The 15,844-nt window shown below is 35.7% G+C and overlaps 1 long non-coding RNA gene across 2 annotated transcripts in view; it reads left to right on the top strand.

The window, feature by feature from the left end:
- LOC115919155 overlaps nt 1-15,844 on the top strand; it is a 40,639-nt gene that overhangs the window by 11,150 nt on the left and 13,645 nt on the right. The window contains exon 1 of one of the 2 annotated variants that reach the window (XR_004061727.1): nt 8,248-8,547. The exons of the other annotated variant lie outside the window; for it this stretch is intronic. This is a non-coding gene — a long non-coding RNA (uncharacterized LOC115919155). Of the gene's footprint in view, nt 1-8,247; nt 8,548-15,844 lie in introns of those variants that run through there. 2 annotated transcript variants of the gene reach the window in all.

The following is a 15,844-nucleotide window of genomic DNA, read 5'->3' as shown; positions in this document are numbered from 1 at the left end:
AGCCAAAAAAAATAGTCCGGGGTTAAGGATAGTACGGGGCTAAGCAAAGTACGGGGTTAAGCAAAACCAGTGTGAAAAGAGTACTATAGTTGCTGATAGAGGGTTGTCATCCCGGGTGGGGTCACTCAATGTGACTTCCGGACCGCATGACCGTTACCAAAATCGCGGAAAAAGGGGTCAATTTCAAGCAATGTCCGCGGACAAAATATTCCTCGAAATAAAGAAAATAGGGGTGCACAGGTGTCCTCGAAATTGATAAATAGGGGTCAGGAAAAGGGAAAAGAGAAAACCGGGAAGGGAAAAGAGAAAACCAGAAAGAAAAATTCTCGGAGCCGAGTCTTGTCCTTGAAATATGGTAAAATAGGGGTAAATTTGCGAAAGTGTCCTTACAATCTTATAAATAGGGGTATTCCAAAGTACGATTTTGTCCTTGTTTTGACGTAAAAAAGGGGGTTAAATTTCACAAAATGTCCTTGAAATTGACCGCAAAAGGGGGTTATATGCATTTGTGGTAACTGTCATGCGGTCCGGAAGTCACATTGAGTGACCCCACCGGGGTTGTCATCCTTCTGTTTCTCATCGAAACATATAATGTAGGGCCTTCTGCTTATGAGTGACACCGCTGCACTGTGTCACATGAGTATAATGTATATGTGTCACATGATGTTTTGAAGCTGTTTACATGTAAGTACATTAAAGGTTATGGTGCCAAATTTAGTGATTGTGAAATTGTCAGAGGAGAATTGTGAGTGCCAGATTGGAAATAACATGCCCATGTAAAATCCCAAATTAGATTAGATCTAAGTGTATGATGTAGCATACAGACTACAGTACATGGCAAATAGAATATTCATGGCATATAAAGATTATTTAAGAAAATAATTTTACATGGGGGAGCATATATTTCTTCCCTTCGATTTCTAGCTACATACAGGGTACATGTGCATAATTTTCAAAAGTACATGTTATGTCTGCGAAGACCAGAATTGTTAAAAACTAAAGAGAGATTTTTCCTGGCTCAACCTTCAACTTCAGGGGTTACAATTCACTGAATGCCGAAACATGGCAAGGTGGCTTTTATTGGAAAGACATAATTTAAATTAACTTTTCCTCAAGGTTACTGTGTTACAAACAGCCTCTTATTCTTGTTCACAGTAGGCGCATTTATACTATACCTCATTTTGAAAAGTCGCGATGTTTCGTGCACCCGGTTACACTTGTGCGGAAACATCACTGACGGAGCTGTTCAGCGATGTTTTGGCGTGTTTCGGTTGGTAATGCGCATGTGCAGTCTTCCCGACCTTTGACCCCGGCCTGCTATAAGATTTTTAGCGCGCGCAATTTCCAGCTAGCGCTATAGCTAGCTAAATAGCGATTCATCCCATGCGCATGCATGCGATATGTTTTGTTTATCTCGCGTGTAGTATTTGAGGCACGAAGTACGGACTACGGCTGCTGATTCAGTTTTCCCAAATTCAATCGAAATCTAGTAGTAAAAACGATATGGGAAGGTTAAGAAAATCATCGTTGTTAATTGGAATTATGAGAATTCGCCGACGTCGATTAATTAATTAATCTAACAAAACACTCAAATACTACTACTAGACAGAGATGGCCAGACGGGAATAACGAAGATTGAATAAAGGATGAGTTAACGGAATTGGAACAAACGGAGCTGAATGAACGGATAACACGCGCGACGATGGAAATGCTATAAATATCACACGGGAAGAACGTGGTTTAAAAGAGCGCGGGTAACAATCCGGAAGTGCCGGAAGTCACGTGCCTAACATCGCGATGTTACAACTGCGAGCGGTTATACTTGCCAAACACGCCAAAACACGCCAAAACACGCCAAAAGATCACACTTCGTTTTGGAATGTTTGGGGCTTGGCATGTCTGCCGGTAAAGCGTAGTTGCCCTTGGTAACATCGCGGCCAGGCTCCGGTTTGGCATTTTTTGGCGTGTTTGGATGACAGTGTAACTGCCCCTATTGTAGGAAACTGAATTATGAATATCTTGTCCTTTACTGTGAAAGCATATTTTGCCATCTGCAAACGTGGCATATTCCACTGCTAAAAATAGCCTGTTTATGCTGAACAATAATATGCTTGATTTAAATTTCAGAAGCTCTTTTTCCAGTATGTAAATTTACGCAGTTTCTTCCACCCCCTTACCCGGTACCCGCAGCTCTCCACTGTATCATGCATGGATGCATTGTTTTCTACTTAATTTGTGGTTCATTGAATGGGCAATGGCTTTGTGGCCGTGAAAATTCACCTGAGACTCGTGAGAGATGCCTACTGTGAATAAATCATCTTACAAGTGCACTCTGCCCTTTAAATTAAGTAGCGTTGGAATAGGACATGGCAGATGGGGAAATTATATAGTGGTGGGAAGAAAAAGAAAAAAGATTAACTACCCCAACAGAAAGAAGGGAAGGATGTACATGTACATGTATAGAGAAAATGAAGGTGAAAATTGATAATACTCTTTGTGGAAATGAACATTACATCATTCATTTAAAGTTTTAGATGGCTCAAATGGGGAAATGTTTGTCGGAAGAAAAAAAAGACTAACTATCCTTTCAGTAAAAAAGAAAGAATATAGAGAAAATGAAGGTGAAAGTTGATAATACTGGTATACTAATTGTGGAAATGAACATTACATCATCCATTTAAACAACTCAAATGAGAAAATTAGTGTTAAAAAACAAATGATGTACAAAGCTGTTCTTTAAATTGCATTGTTGTCAGATTACTGTGTAAATCCTGTGATTGGTGGTGGTGGAAAATCTGTGGGTGTGCAACACCTCCTTGTGGATCTCTTATTAGCTAGGTCTCCATCTTCCATCATCCTCCTCCTCCTCCTCTACCTCCTCCTCCTCCTTTGCTGCACGCATCCATGGGAGCTAGCTAGCTCCTTCTAGCCTCCAGTGAGTCAGTACAACATGCCTGGATGCCATATTTAGCTGCAGCCTCTGCTGCTATGGAAATGTCAGGGGTGAAGTAGTCTCAATCGCCAGACCCATTTCCATCATGACCCAGACCCAGACCCACTCATGCCAGTTTAACACAATACTTTAATTCAGTATATCTACTAAATCCTAGTTCTCTTGCATCCGGTTTAATCATTTTTCATCTTGAAAAGAATTTTATGGTGGAATGACCCCAAAGAAAATGGGGAAACCTAGAGCAAATACAATGTACTGTACTTGTACAGCTTATTATTGCTTTATGGTACACACAACCACTGTGGTTGTGGTTTAATGGGCCTACATGACGTATATGACAACAAATTGTAAATATCTGAATGTTTACTCATATATGCAAATTATAATAGCTGCTTGTTTAGGAAATAGTATACAGACCATATCGTCGCTGTTTTCATTACGATTTTCCTCACTACTGTCACTTCGTGAAAACAAGGACGATATGTAGGCAGTTAATGTCAATGTTTTCACAGAATATGTATCCAAGTCATTGTATTCCTATCTATTCATTGTTTGAATGTTTGTTTTGTTGCCCTTGAAGAGGGGGAGGGGGGGGGGGGGAGGAGGATCCCACATGAATGTCATGGTATCCAATAAAAAAATAAAAATAGTATGAAGTAACATGTATCTAATATACTTCAAATATAATCTGGAAAAGGAGATTACATGTATATACAGTGTACACATACTTCAAACTATAGTCTAGAAAGACATTGATGTATTCTCATTAATGCCAGTTTACATTATTCCAGATATTCACTATATGGAAAATGGTTGCCTAGCTGTACAATGTAATCTCAAATTTAATACATCCACATACATGCACATGTACATACTGGTGTACATTGTATATATCTCATCAACTTGCAGGGTCTAGTATAAGTTTGCTATGTGAAGTCACAATACTAATGTTAAGGCATGTCTCTCAAATAATTCATTTCCTGAAGTGAGGGAAATGGTTATAATTAGTCACCCCTTAGCTACTTGGCATACCTTGTAGATCCATTTTACCTCTGGATTTCCTTTTAATTAATGTTTTTACACCCACTACCTCAACTCTTACACGTACATGCACACAATCACATATATTTGACATCACTCATACATGTACATGTATGTTGCATCTGAATGCTTTAGCGATACATGTATGAGATTAAGATGGACCTAGATGAATCTTTTTTTTTGTTTTAAATCCTTGTTTCAAATGTGAAATTTGTAACATTTTATATCAATTTACAATTTTCCACTACCCTTGCCAGTCTATTTTTTCTTCTTCTTAATTCCCAATATGAAATGTGTTTAGGTTGAAACATGTGTTTCCCTTTACATTCCCTATGGTCTACAAATGTTGCACACAATATTGTGTAGAAACAAATGGACTCAATCGCCTCTTGCATAATATGCACATGTACTGTAGCTCGTTTGATTAAAATGTAGCTTCTGCAGAAAGAAATGGATCATTTTCAAAACGTAATAAGATTTACAGTCTTATATTTGAAACCCTACTGACAAGCTTTTTAATTCAACTCTGATATGTCATTATCAAAATGCTTGGTCAGAAAAACATTATGGCTTGCTCTATTTCACAACACATAATATATTAAATTTGTATTCTGACTATTGAAATAGAATTTGTGTAACAGATGAATGATCTCTTTCATAAAAAATGCAATTAAAAGATACATACATTTTATTATATTAGGAAAATTGTTTATTACAGTATCAAATTCCCAATTACGGGTAGTTGAAAATCATTCATAGCATACTTGCATACAGGTGAATACTATCGTACAGAAATTTTCTTTATATTAATTAGCAAAAATAAAAATTATCAATACACATAATTTAGTGTGCCACTTTAAGATAATAGGGATACATGTACCGTATTTGCCGGCGATAAGGCCGCACCGCCGCATAGGCCGCACCCCCGATTTTGACATTTAAAAAAAAAAAAGGAAAAAAAAAAACAAACGGACAAAACAAAATAATCATAATTTTCTCGAAAAAACTAATTTTTTTTTTACAAACTGATACCAAATTCATCCATATTCTTATAATTTACCGGAAGTTTAGCTAAAAAAGTGATCGCAGGCAGATTGATGTCTGATATACCCCTACCACGAACTTAGATCAAGATCTATCGGCAAATGTTGTGTTAGGACGTTTATTTTCGTCTTCATGTCAACAATGCAAGATAAAATTGTCGGTAAGATGTTTAGAAATGTCCTGTACCATAATGGTATTGTTATATTACCGTTTCTAGTCCCATACGTTCAAATTCGTGTTGGTTTTGACTTTCGTTTTTTTTTTTTTTTACTCTTTCGTCGTTTCGACTTTTTGATATTTTCTCTTCCAAAAATACTACGGCCTTTACGCCGGCAAATACGGTAGTTGGAAAATGGTTGCCTTTCCTTGAAAAAAACAAATTATGGGTACCCCTGAAAATTATTCATGTAATTAAGAGAGCAGGAAAGCATGTACATGTACAATGAATCTGCTACCCTGGAATGCCTCTAACCTTGAGCATTAACCCGGATACATGTATTGTCTGTTAGTAGGCGCATTTATACTGTCAAATACCTCGTTTCCTAAAATCGCGATGTTTCACGCACCCGTTTACACTTGTGCTGAAACATCATCGACTGAAAAGCTCAGTGATGTTTTGGCGTGTTTCAGTTGGTAATGCGCATGCACGGCTGTGGCTGCTGCAGTCCAGTGAACTTTTTGTTTCTTTCGTTATATCATCTTTTTCTACCATTTCTTATGTTATTCATTGTTTTTCCATCTTTCATCTTCTCTTCTATCTTTCCATTATCTATTCTTTATCATTTTTTTCTTTCTGTCTTTCCTTATGTTATTCTTTATTTCTTCCTTCTATCACCTTCTCTTTCTGTCTTTCATTATGGTATTCTTTGTTTCTTCCTTCTATCACTTTCTATCACTTTCTCTTTCTGTCTTTATGTTATTCCTTGTGTTATTCTTTGTTTCTTCCTTCTATCACTTTATCTTATGGTATTCTTTGATTTCATCATTCTATCACTTTCTCTTTCTGCCTTTCCTTTCTTTGTTTCTTCCTTCTATCACGTACTTCTCTTATGTTATTTTTTTTTTTTAATCATTCTATCACTTTCTCTTTCTGTCTTTCCTTATGTTATGTTTTGTTTCTTCCTTCTATCACTTTCTCTTTCTGTCTTTCCTTATGTAATTCTTTGTTTCTTCCTTCTATCTCTTGCTATCACTTACTCTTTCTGTCTTTCCTTATGTTATTCCTTATGTTATTCTTTGTTTCTTCCTTCTATCACCTTCTCTTATGTTATTCTTTGTTTTTGTTATCCTTCTATCACTTTCTCTTTCTGTCTTTCCTTATGTTATTCTCTGTTTCTTCCTTCTATCAGTTTCTCTTTCTGTCTTTCCTTATGTTATTCTTTGTTTCTTCCTTCTATCACCTTCTCTTATGTTATTCTTTGTATTTATCATTCTATCACTTTCTCTTTCTGTCTTTCCTTATGTTATTCTTTGTTTCTTCCTTCTATCACCTTCTCATTCTGCCTTTCCTTATGTTATTCTTTGTTTCTTCCTTCTATCACCTTCTCATTCTGCCTTTCCTTATGTTGTTCTTTGTTTCTTCCTTCTATCACCTTCTCATTATGCCTTTCCTTTGTTTTTTATCATGCTATCACTTTCTCTTTCTGTCTTTCCTTATGTTATTCTTGTTTCTTCCTTCTATCACCTTCTCAGTTATTTTTTGTATTTATCGTTCTATCATTTTCTTCAAGGACGACATCTAGCTCCACTCCTAAAGTTACGTGACCTAACATCGCGATGTTACAACTTTGAGCGTTTATACTTGCCAAACACGCCGAAACACGCCAAAAGATCACACTTCGATTTGGAATGTTTCGGGCTTGGCATGTCTGCCGGTAAAGCATAGTTGCCCTTGGTAACATCGCGGTCAGGCTCCGGTTTGGCATTTTCTGGCGTATTTGGATGACAGTGTAAATGCCCCTAGTGACTCAGTGGCCTTGTTCCCTAACATGAATTTTCCTTCAAAATCAATGAGTTGAGTGATATTATGTGAATAGTATGTACATGTAGACTTTGTAGTATAACCAAAATACATGTAAATACAAACAGCTTCTACTGTATGTCAACTTATATGGAATTGAAATTTGAACGGACACCAAGAACAGCCAAAGGTGATTAGAAAGGGTGTGCAGTTTAAAGTCCACTTCTTTAATATCATGTTCGTCACTGAAAAAATATGCATTTAATTTGCAGAAGCTCTTTTGGATTTGCTCTTGTAAAAGCTCAATTACCCCCTTTTTTATTTTCATATAAATGTGTATTTATTAGGTTTTTACTAGAACTCATTTTCAGGAACATGCTGGAGCTAAACGGCTCTCCACTCCTGTGGTTTTCCCCTCCACTGCTGTACATTTACATGCAGACATAGATCTATAAAGTATTACTTTAGTCCTTGAATGATTCAATCAAATTGATAGAAACAGAAGAAGAAAAAAAGTGGTCATAAATCCTGAAATCATCCTACAATAATACAACTTTCAATTTTGTTTTCATTTTCTCACTGATTGTTTTTCTCCAATATGCATGAAGTCTGTAATACTTTGAATCAATTTTGATTACGTACAGTCTATATTCCCAAAAAGCAAATTTCCTATTTTATATATTATTCTGCTTCATTAATAAAACAAGGACTGTGCAGCTGCTGTCGATTCTAAGATATCTTGGTATTTACAAAGTAAACTGAAGTACTCCAACCAATTGATTTTTTTATGGTTGCATGTGGGCTTCTAATAACAAGGACCTCATAGGGGGGAATTCCCCCACATTTTGGGTTAAGGTACATGTATAGGGTAACAGGTGTTTGCTCCTAAAGGCTTATCGTTCTACTTTGAATGAAAGTATTTAAAGGAGATTACAACATCCCCTGCTTCTACAGAGCAAGGGCTAAGGAGGGGGGGGGGGCATAGTTCTATGAAAAATAATTCCATTTCTATCATATTAATGGGCTGTAGTAATGATGTTTCATATTTGGCAGACTGCACTGTGCAGGGCCTTTAACATTGTCTTGTTGTGCATATTTTGTTCAAAAGATAGATGATGTACGGTAATTGTTTTGCGTATACATGTATTTAAATGATTCACCTTATAAGATGGATCTTTCTTCTACCATGGACCTATATTTAACTTAGCCTATTTTGTATCTCCATGCCTTTGCTATTCAGCCTCTCCCAATTCTTTGAACGTGTCTGCAAAGCTAGACTATACACAGAATGTCAGGCAGTAGTTGGGAAGCCTGCTTGTATGATGAGGGTTTTCACAGTGTGTATGCATTCACAGTCAATATCCCACGGATGCCTATGTACATCAATGTATCTTTACCGCGGCATGTACAGTTCATAATATGCACACATGTGTGTGCGGTGATCTGGTGACCTAGTATATGAAATTAGTGCAATGAATGTTACGAGATGAAATGGATTACTGCTTTTGACAGATAACTCGAAGAGACTCAAATTATTTTTGCTCTGAAGGTAAATATTCTTCGTCTATTTTCTGTTTGCTTATATTTCACTGTGAATGGTTGCATGACGTGCTTGAGGAGGGAGGGTAATGGACAAATGGTGGTTAACAAATAATGTGGGTTGTGGTTGATATGGAAATGTGTGGGCAGATGTGTTGTTAGATATTCCTATAAATATTCTTTATATTGACCATTTACATTTACAGCACCCGTATACCATACTTTTAAACAACATGTATACCTTGGATTAGAGTTCCTCATATGAAGTTATTTTCATCCATGTTTGGCAATGTTATTTGTACAGTAAGTCCTATTATCATGCCTCTGAAAGAAAAAAACTGGGGCAAAAATAAAAAAAGAACATGTGAGCTGCGATTTCGAGTCATATAGGATGAATAAATCAGGCTACAAAACACTGATTATGTTGGGAAAATTAAACAGCTTGCTAAAAATTTCTTCTTCACAACGTACCAATTTTTTAAATATTTTTTAAAAAGACAAACAAAATATTTTCTTTTATTCTAAACACTGCATGCTTCTTTTAAAAGCTGATATTTACCTTGTAATCACAAGAAGTTTCGATACTCACCGCTGTCGCAAGGCAAGTTCGGACCTGTTAAGGAAACTATGTGCAGTAGATTGCATTAGCTATAATTCATGCTGAAACAAACCCAAACAAATATATGTGATCGTACCAAAATACCATTCAAAACTATGAAAACATTAGAAAAGATGACAACTACACTAACAGATACGGTAGCTGTCTTGTGAAACTGAAAGCACTATACAGATAATGGTTTCATATTGCATCATATTTTCCTCACCAGCAGTTTCTGGTGGTTTAGGTCAGTTTCAGAGTCATTGTATCAAGTAGATTCCCATTTTTTCTTTGATCCTATTCATATGTCGATTCAACAATTATTTGCAAGTTTAAGGTTAATTCACCTTGTGTACTGGGTATTTGAGAATCTGTATTCTTATTTATCTCATGAATAGTTTGCCATTATACACATGAATGTGTATCATGAATTATATAAAAATAAGCATGTCTATATACATGTACATACTACATACATAACATATTGATATTTATATACTACTGTAGCGCCTTTACAAAAACATGCTCAAAGCGCAGTTTTGTTTTGTTTACCAGGGTAGCCTCTTGTAAAGGGAAGTGTAGTGTCGGTTGTGATCTTCAGAAATATTAAATGATTTGTTAATTGTTGGATGGAACATATTTTGTTATGCAGAACTGTTGCTGTACATTTTTTGTGAAGCTACATGTAATTGCTTAGCTTGATTTATTGCCAACAGTTACAAACCAAACAAACCTGAAAACTTGATTAATGTTAATGCACAGTCAAAGAGGTCGAAAATATGCATTCCTTAATTTTGTAACTTGTGTCATAATTTGAATTCTTTTTGGTGTGTTGCTGGTCTGGCGTTGGTTTCTCAGTGTGAATGGGGTATATATTATATATCGGCATTTTTCTTAAGAAGTTAATCCTTTGAAGGCTACCCGCTAACTGCCACTAGCTTTGGAAGTATAAATTGGATCTACATCTTTAATTAATATTGTTCTTATTTCCATCCTGCAATGGTAATGTTCCTCCAAATTGCAAGCAGTGTCAATATATAGTGCGGTTCACACAACAGTTCATTAATTTAAAGTTAAGGTCATGGTGAGGAAACTTTAACGTTGAGGTTACGCTAACTTGTAGTTAATGTGAATGCTTTCCCCCAGCTTGTAGTTGATTTTGAATACCAGTTCCAATCCTGTGTGAACCCTTGTCGTGGGATTGCATACAGTTATTACAGTACTTGTTTATAACTTCAGTGTTTATATTACTATAATGGGAGTGTGAACGGAACTATTGATACTTTGATTCACACAATGAAAGTGAGGTAAACTGGCCTTGGTTCATATTCCATTGTTTTATTGTCACAAGGACAGCCGGTTTCATATTACTTCATGGGTGTGTTTAATGGTTCAGCAAGTCATGAAGATGACAGTTTGTTTTATGTTGCTTTGTTATGAATATGCATACATTCAATATGAATATTAATGTTTCGATGGTGATGCAGTAGATCGGTATTAACATGGGTAATCTCAAGTGATTTCTATTTTGGGGGTCGGTGTAGGTTATACATGTACATCACATGTCATGAAACAACTTCATATTCATATCAATTGGGCAAAAAGAATTTCCGTTTCGGTTTAATAAAATTTGGAGTGGACTATTTAGGCTATTATTAGGTGGTCTGTTGTCAACAGACCACCTATTGATTTCGTCAGAATTTTCTTTCTTTATTATTTATTATTTATTTTTATTTATTTCTCCACTTTTTTGTGCAACTGATTTCTCAATATCCATCCACCCAATCTTTCTCAATTTTGACACAGTTATAAGTAATCATCATGAGACGTGACAGGAACATTTTCAAGGTCATTAAATTATCGTGACGTCATCCATGCGCCATTTTGTTAAATCACATTATCCATCATATCTTCATGATGCGTACTCAAAGTTCATTCACATTCATATCACATATACTTCAGGTCAAGAATCAACAGGTCATGTTATCATAGGTCACATAAAGGTCATGACGCGCGCGTATGTGCGCGTCAAAATTTAAAATTGCTCAAAATCACTAAACTATTAAACGAGAGTACGAATCAGGTCATTTTAAGCATTTCATTGCGCGCGGAAAAGGTCAAATTCAAAATGTTTAGATGATTTGGATTCCTCTTAACGAAATTGACAATTTACATTAATTTCAGTCACTCTTGACCTTTAATAAGGCCGTGAGCGCGCGTCAAAGTTCAAAAACCGCGCGTGCTGCTATGGGCAATATAATGCAAATTTGATCAAAAACATGCCATTTTAAAAATCGAAATAGCTCTTCAGATAGTCCATCGACCCCCAATTTTTATATCATGGTTGGAAAATGCATGAGTTGGAGATATGATTTCATACCACCCTGACTCGTACAAAGTGAAACAAAGTCATCATATTGGCATCTAAACTCAAACAAATGTATTTTGTTGATGACGTCATTTTTGTCTTTGTTTATTTGTGATTATCTCACTTATCGGTGATCGATTTTCTTCCAGATTTTGATATGTTGTAGCTGAGATAATTCTCTATCAGAAATATGGCATTTATTTTTCATTTAGATGATGTCATCATAGTTAAATATTCGATTAAAGGCGACGATGCATAATTTGTCATATTTGCGTGTTATGTCTACGGGAGGTCACTTTTTTCAAAACATGAATCTGCATGACAAGGTGTTTTGACCAGTATCTCGGTTGTTATTCAACAGTTTTCTCCCAAATTTTAGTATGTTGTAGCTGAGACTATGTGCTATCTAAATATTTCCTCATTTTTTTTAATCAGTTGTCAGGATCATGCTTATGCTCATCATCATCATCATTAACATTATCGTTTTTATCGTCATATAACATTATCATTATCATCATCATCACCTTTACTATCATGATCATCACCGTGTTCATCATGATCATCATTGTTTACATGTCTTTATAACTTCTTCCATTCTCCAATCTATCATAAGACTTAGACAGACCACCTTATTCGTCTTCGTGACGAATTAAATTCTAGTTATTATTATTATTATATTGGTCAATCCATGTCAAGAAGAGTGCCACATTTTGATACAAATAATTAATCACATTGACAGTTGTAAAGTATTACAAAGCTACTCCAATTTTTATGGCGGAAACTTGTCATTTATTCAACTTCCATTCGCACATGTGTATTGACTATTGATATGTATGCTCAATTTCCTTAGAGTGGGTACGCCCCTTCGGTTAGAGATGATTATCGTATTATAGACTAGACATGCTGTAATATATGTTGTAAGAGCTTTCTGTAATCTGATGCTTTAAGTAGAAGAGCAATCTCTTTTTATTTCATTATCTGTAGGTGGAGCGCATTCCATACTCACCTATATTTGGCTGACCTCGTTGTTTACATGTAAGCTAGAAAGAAAAAAATGATAGACAAATAACTGATGAATTGCAAGATAAAATGTACATGGTTCATTTGTATGAAAGCAGAAAAAAATTCAGAGAAACAGAATGGCGAAAGTTCGAAATAAATTTAAAATTCAAGTAACAATTTAAAGAGCTCATACATGTACATGTACGCTGCAACACAAGTGGCTTCTTTTCCCAATCCATGATCATGCAATTTTGTCAGTAACTTAATTACATTGGCTTCTTTTCCGCTGCATGCGATAGGGAGAATTGATATTATTTGAAAACACTGGACTTGCGATGTGGGTCGTGACCATAATCTCACTAACTGGTGAGACTTTTTGATTCACACCGAAAAAGTGACATTCTCATTGCAGTTCAAATATTGATGTTTGAACTTTGAGTTGCAATAATTTCTCTGTGTGTGAATGGGTTTTATATTGTGCGTTTCCTTGTGATAGATACAATGTACATGTACACTGAGCAAGCCTTCTGGCTGTATGCTGATTGTGAGTCAAAAAGCCTTAATGAAGACCAAGGTCGCCAGGCTCAATTGGTTTCTAATCAAGAAGAAAGGTGATAGTTCTAACGAGAATTCTGTAACATTGCTGTTGTACATGAGTCAATGCATGGTTGGATGAGAGGCGTTTCGTTGGAGTGATCCAAATCCTTCATGCCTATCATAATATTGTGTCAAGCACTCGAGCTCATGGGTAGTATTATTAACTACCACATTTAATCCTGAATTCATCAACGAACTAGTCCTATGGCTTAAATGATTTAAGAGGTGTTGCGTTGGAGTGAACCAAATCCTTCATGCCTATTAAAATAGTGTGTCAAGCTCACGTGTAGTACAGATTATATTAACTACCACATTTAATCCTGAATTCATCAACAAACTAGATCTATGGCTTAAATGATTTTGGATGATCTTGGATGAGAGGTGTTTGCATGGAGTGATCCAAATCCTTCATGCTTATCATGATATTGTGTCAAGCTCACAAGTAGTACAGATAATATTAAAGATAAACTTGAGTTCTGGTAAAAAAAGAAAATGAATTCTCACAGAATCTAACGAAACTTACACTGAATGTTCAAGATTACAAATAAATGTCATGTGCCAAACAATTTTGGAAGAAAATGTATACTGGCTGAGTAATGAGCATAGAAAGATAAGGAAATCAGGGTAGTACTAGCCCCGACACCATGTGTGTTGTCCCATATACATCTTTCTGTGTAAGTGATTGTAACTTTACCAAGACTCTGCCAAATTTATGATGATTTTGATGACTCCAGAACCTTGCATTACACACCATTACTTACAGTACTTGCTATATGATCAACTTTTCTGATCCATTCCACACCTTTTCTTTCACAATGCAATCTCATTACTAGAACTCAAGTTTAGCTTTAACTCCCACATTTAATCCTGAATTCATGAGCGAACTAGACCTATGGCTTAAATGATTTTGAATGATCTTGGATAAGAGGTGCTGCATTGGAGTGATCCAAATCCTTCATGCCTATCATAATATTGTTGTGTCAAGCTCTTCAGTAGTACAGATAATATTAACTACCACATCTAATACTGAATCCATGAACAAACTAGACCCATGGCTTAAATACGATTCTCTCAGTGATATATTCAAGGTAGTTAGATATTAATTCATAGGATATGACTATAACCTTTCAGTGAATAAGAAATTTTGCAATTATTTGAGATACGCCCACACATGTACACTGTAGGACAGCGATTGCTCTTATTTTTGTTTCTGTTCTACTTTTCTCATATGCAAATTATTAATCGTTAGAATAATCAAGGTTCTTTGATGTGGGTTGAACTTGAACCAATTATATTTTCATTTTTTTATTTATTTATTTATTTATTTCGGTTTAAAAAGACACATAAATATGCATGATTCAAAGGTCCAAGGACCAAAACTGATCATGTTTACAAGTTATACAATACAGTTATAAATACAGTAAATATACAATAGTGAGCCAAACGAACAGGTATGACAAGTACAAGGTAATAAAGATGAACAAAATAATACATTTCAATTAATACAATACCAAAATAAACTAAGAGAAAGTAATAGTTGCATACATCATATTTTTGTTAACCACTGCTAGTGTAGGAGTGCACCGACATTTTCTCTGACCTCTATTAAATGAAAAGACATGAATTTGGGCATGAGAACATGAGATTAGGGTGAGAGTTTGAGTTCTTGGCCAAGGGTAACTCATCAGAGCTCTTTGTCCATCTAAAATTGCTTCTTTTGTTTGGTGAAAGTATCTTGAAATCACACCTAGGTCCCATTGCATTAAAATTGAGTGTTGATTGAACTTTGCCATTAACAGTCACTTCCATGGAAACCTTGATTTGATTGGCTGTTGAGTGATGCTGCTAGGCCTAAAATAAAAACTTGTTGTATTGCCCTTTGGGTGCCAAAACATGGGTCGGTCGGTCGGAATTTTTTATTATTTTTTTTACCTTTTTTTCCCCCTTTTTTTTTCCCCCCTTTTTTTTTCCCCGCCCTCTTTTGGCTGATATTTATCAGTTTTTAATGCTTTAATACATGTGTTTCAACGTCATCATTCCATTGACATCTTTTCCACCTCATAATTATCCATGGTTTGCACGAGTGAGAATTTTGGAATAATTTGATTTTATGCATTTATATCCCATTTAAACAAACAAAATACAAATTTTTGTATTCATTAATTAAACAAAATCTAAAAAACGGTTTTAAATTTTTTTTTTTTTTAAATGCTGACTGTAGATTTTCAGATTTTGGGGTCGGTCGCAAAGGGCAATACAACAAGTTTTTATTTTAGGCCTTATGGTAGTTGATATGGACTACCATCATTTGTAAGTTGTATGCAACAGGGCCCATGTAAAATTATAAATTATTCTTGCAATTGAAGTAAATGTAATGGTTTACAGGATGAGAGAGGAAGAGAGAGAAGGAGAGAGAGAGAGAGAGAGAGAGAGAGAGGGAGGATAGAGAGAGAGAGAGAGAGAGAGAGAGAGAGAAAAGGGGGGGGGGGGGTAATTGTTACTATTAGAAGCGTTTTTTTTAGGAAGAAAAATGAATAAATTAAAATTGATTCCATGTTGTAGCGAATGACTACATGTATGTTCGATCTGCACAGTCTAGTGTTTTATCAGAATTGAGGAATTGTCTTTTGGTGTAGGCCCTGCATATTCAGGATAACTTTTGTGGTTGCATTGCGGCAAATACCTTCTAATCAATGCTACTTGAGAGCTAATGTGCGTAGCATTCCACTCCTGGTTCAAGCA

Source organism: Strongylocentrotus purpuratus, unplaced genomic scaffold, assembly GCF_000002235.5.
Source record: "Strongylocentrotus purpuratus isolate Spur 01 unplaced genomic scaffold, Spur_5.0 spur5_scaffold_6, whole genome shotgun sequence".
Taxonomy (NCBI): Eukaryota; Metazoa; Echinodermata; class Echinoidea; order Camarodonta; family Strongylocentrotidae; genus Strongylocentrotus; species Strongylocentrotus purpuratus.
Note: the sequence above shows the minus strand (reverse complement) of the source record. Positions and strands in the feature narration are given on the sequence as shown.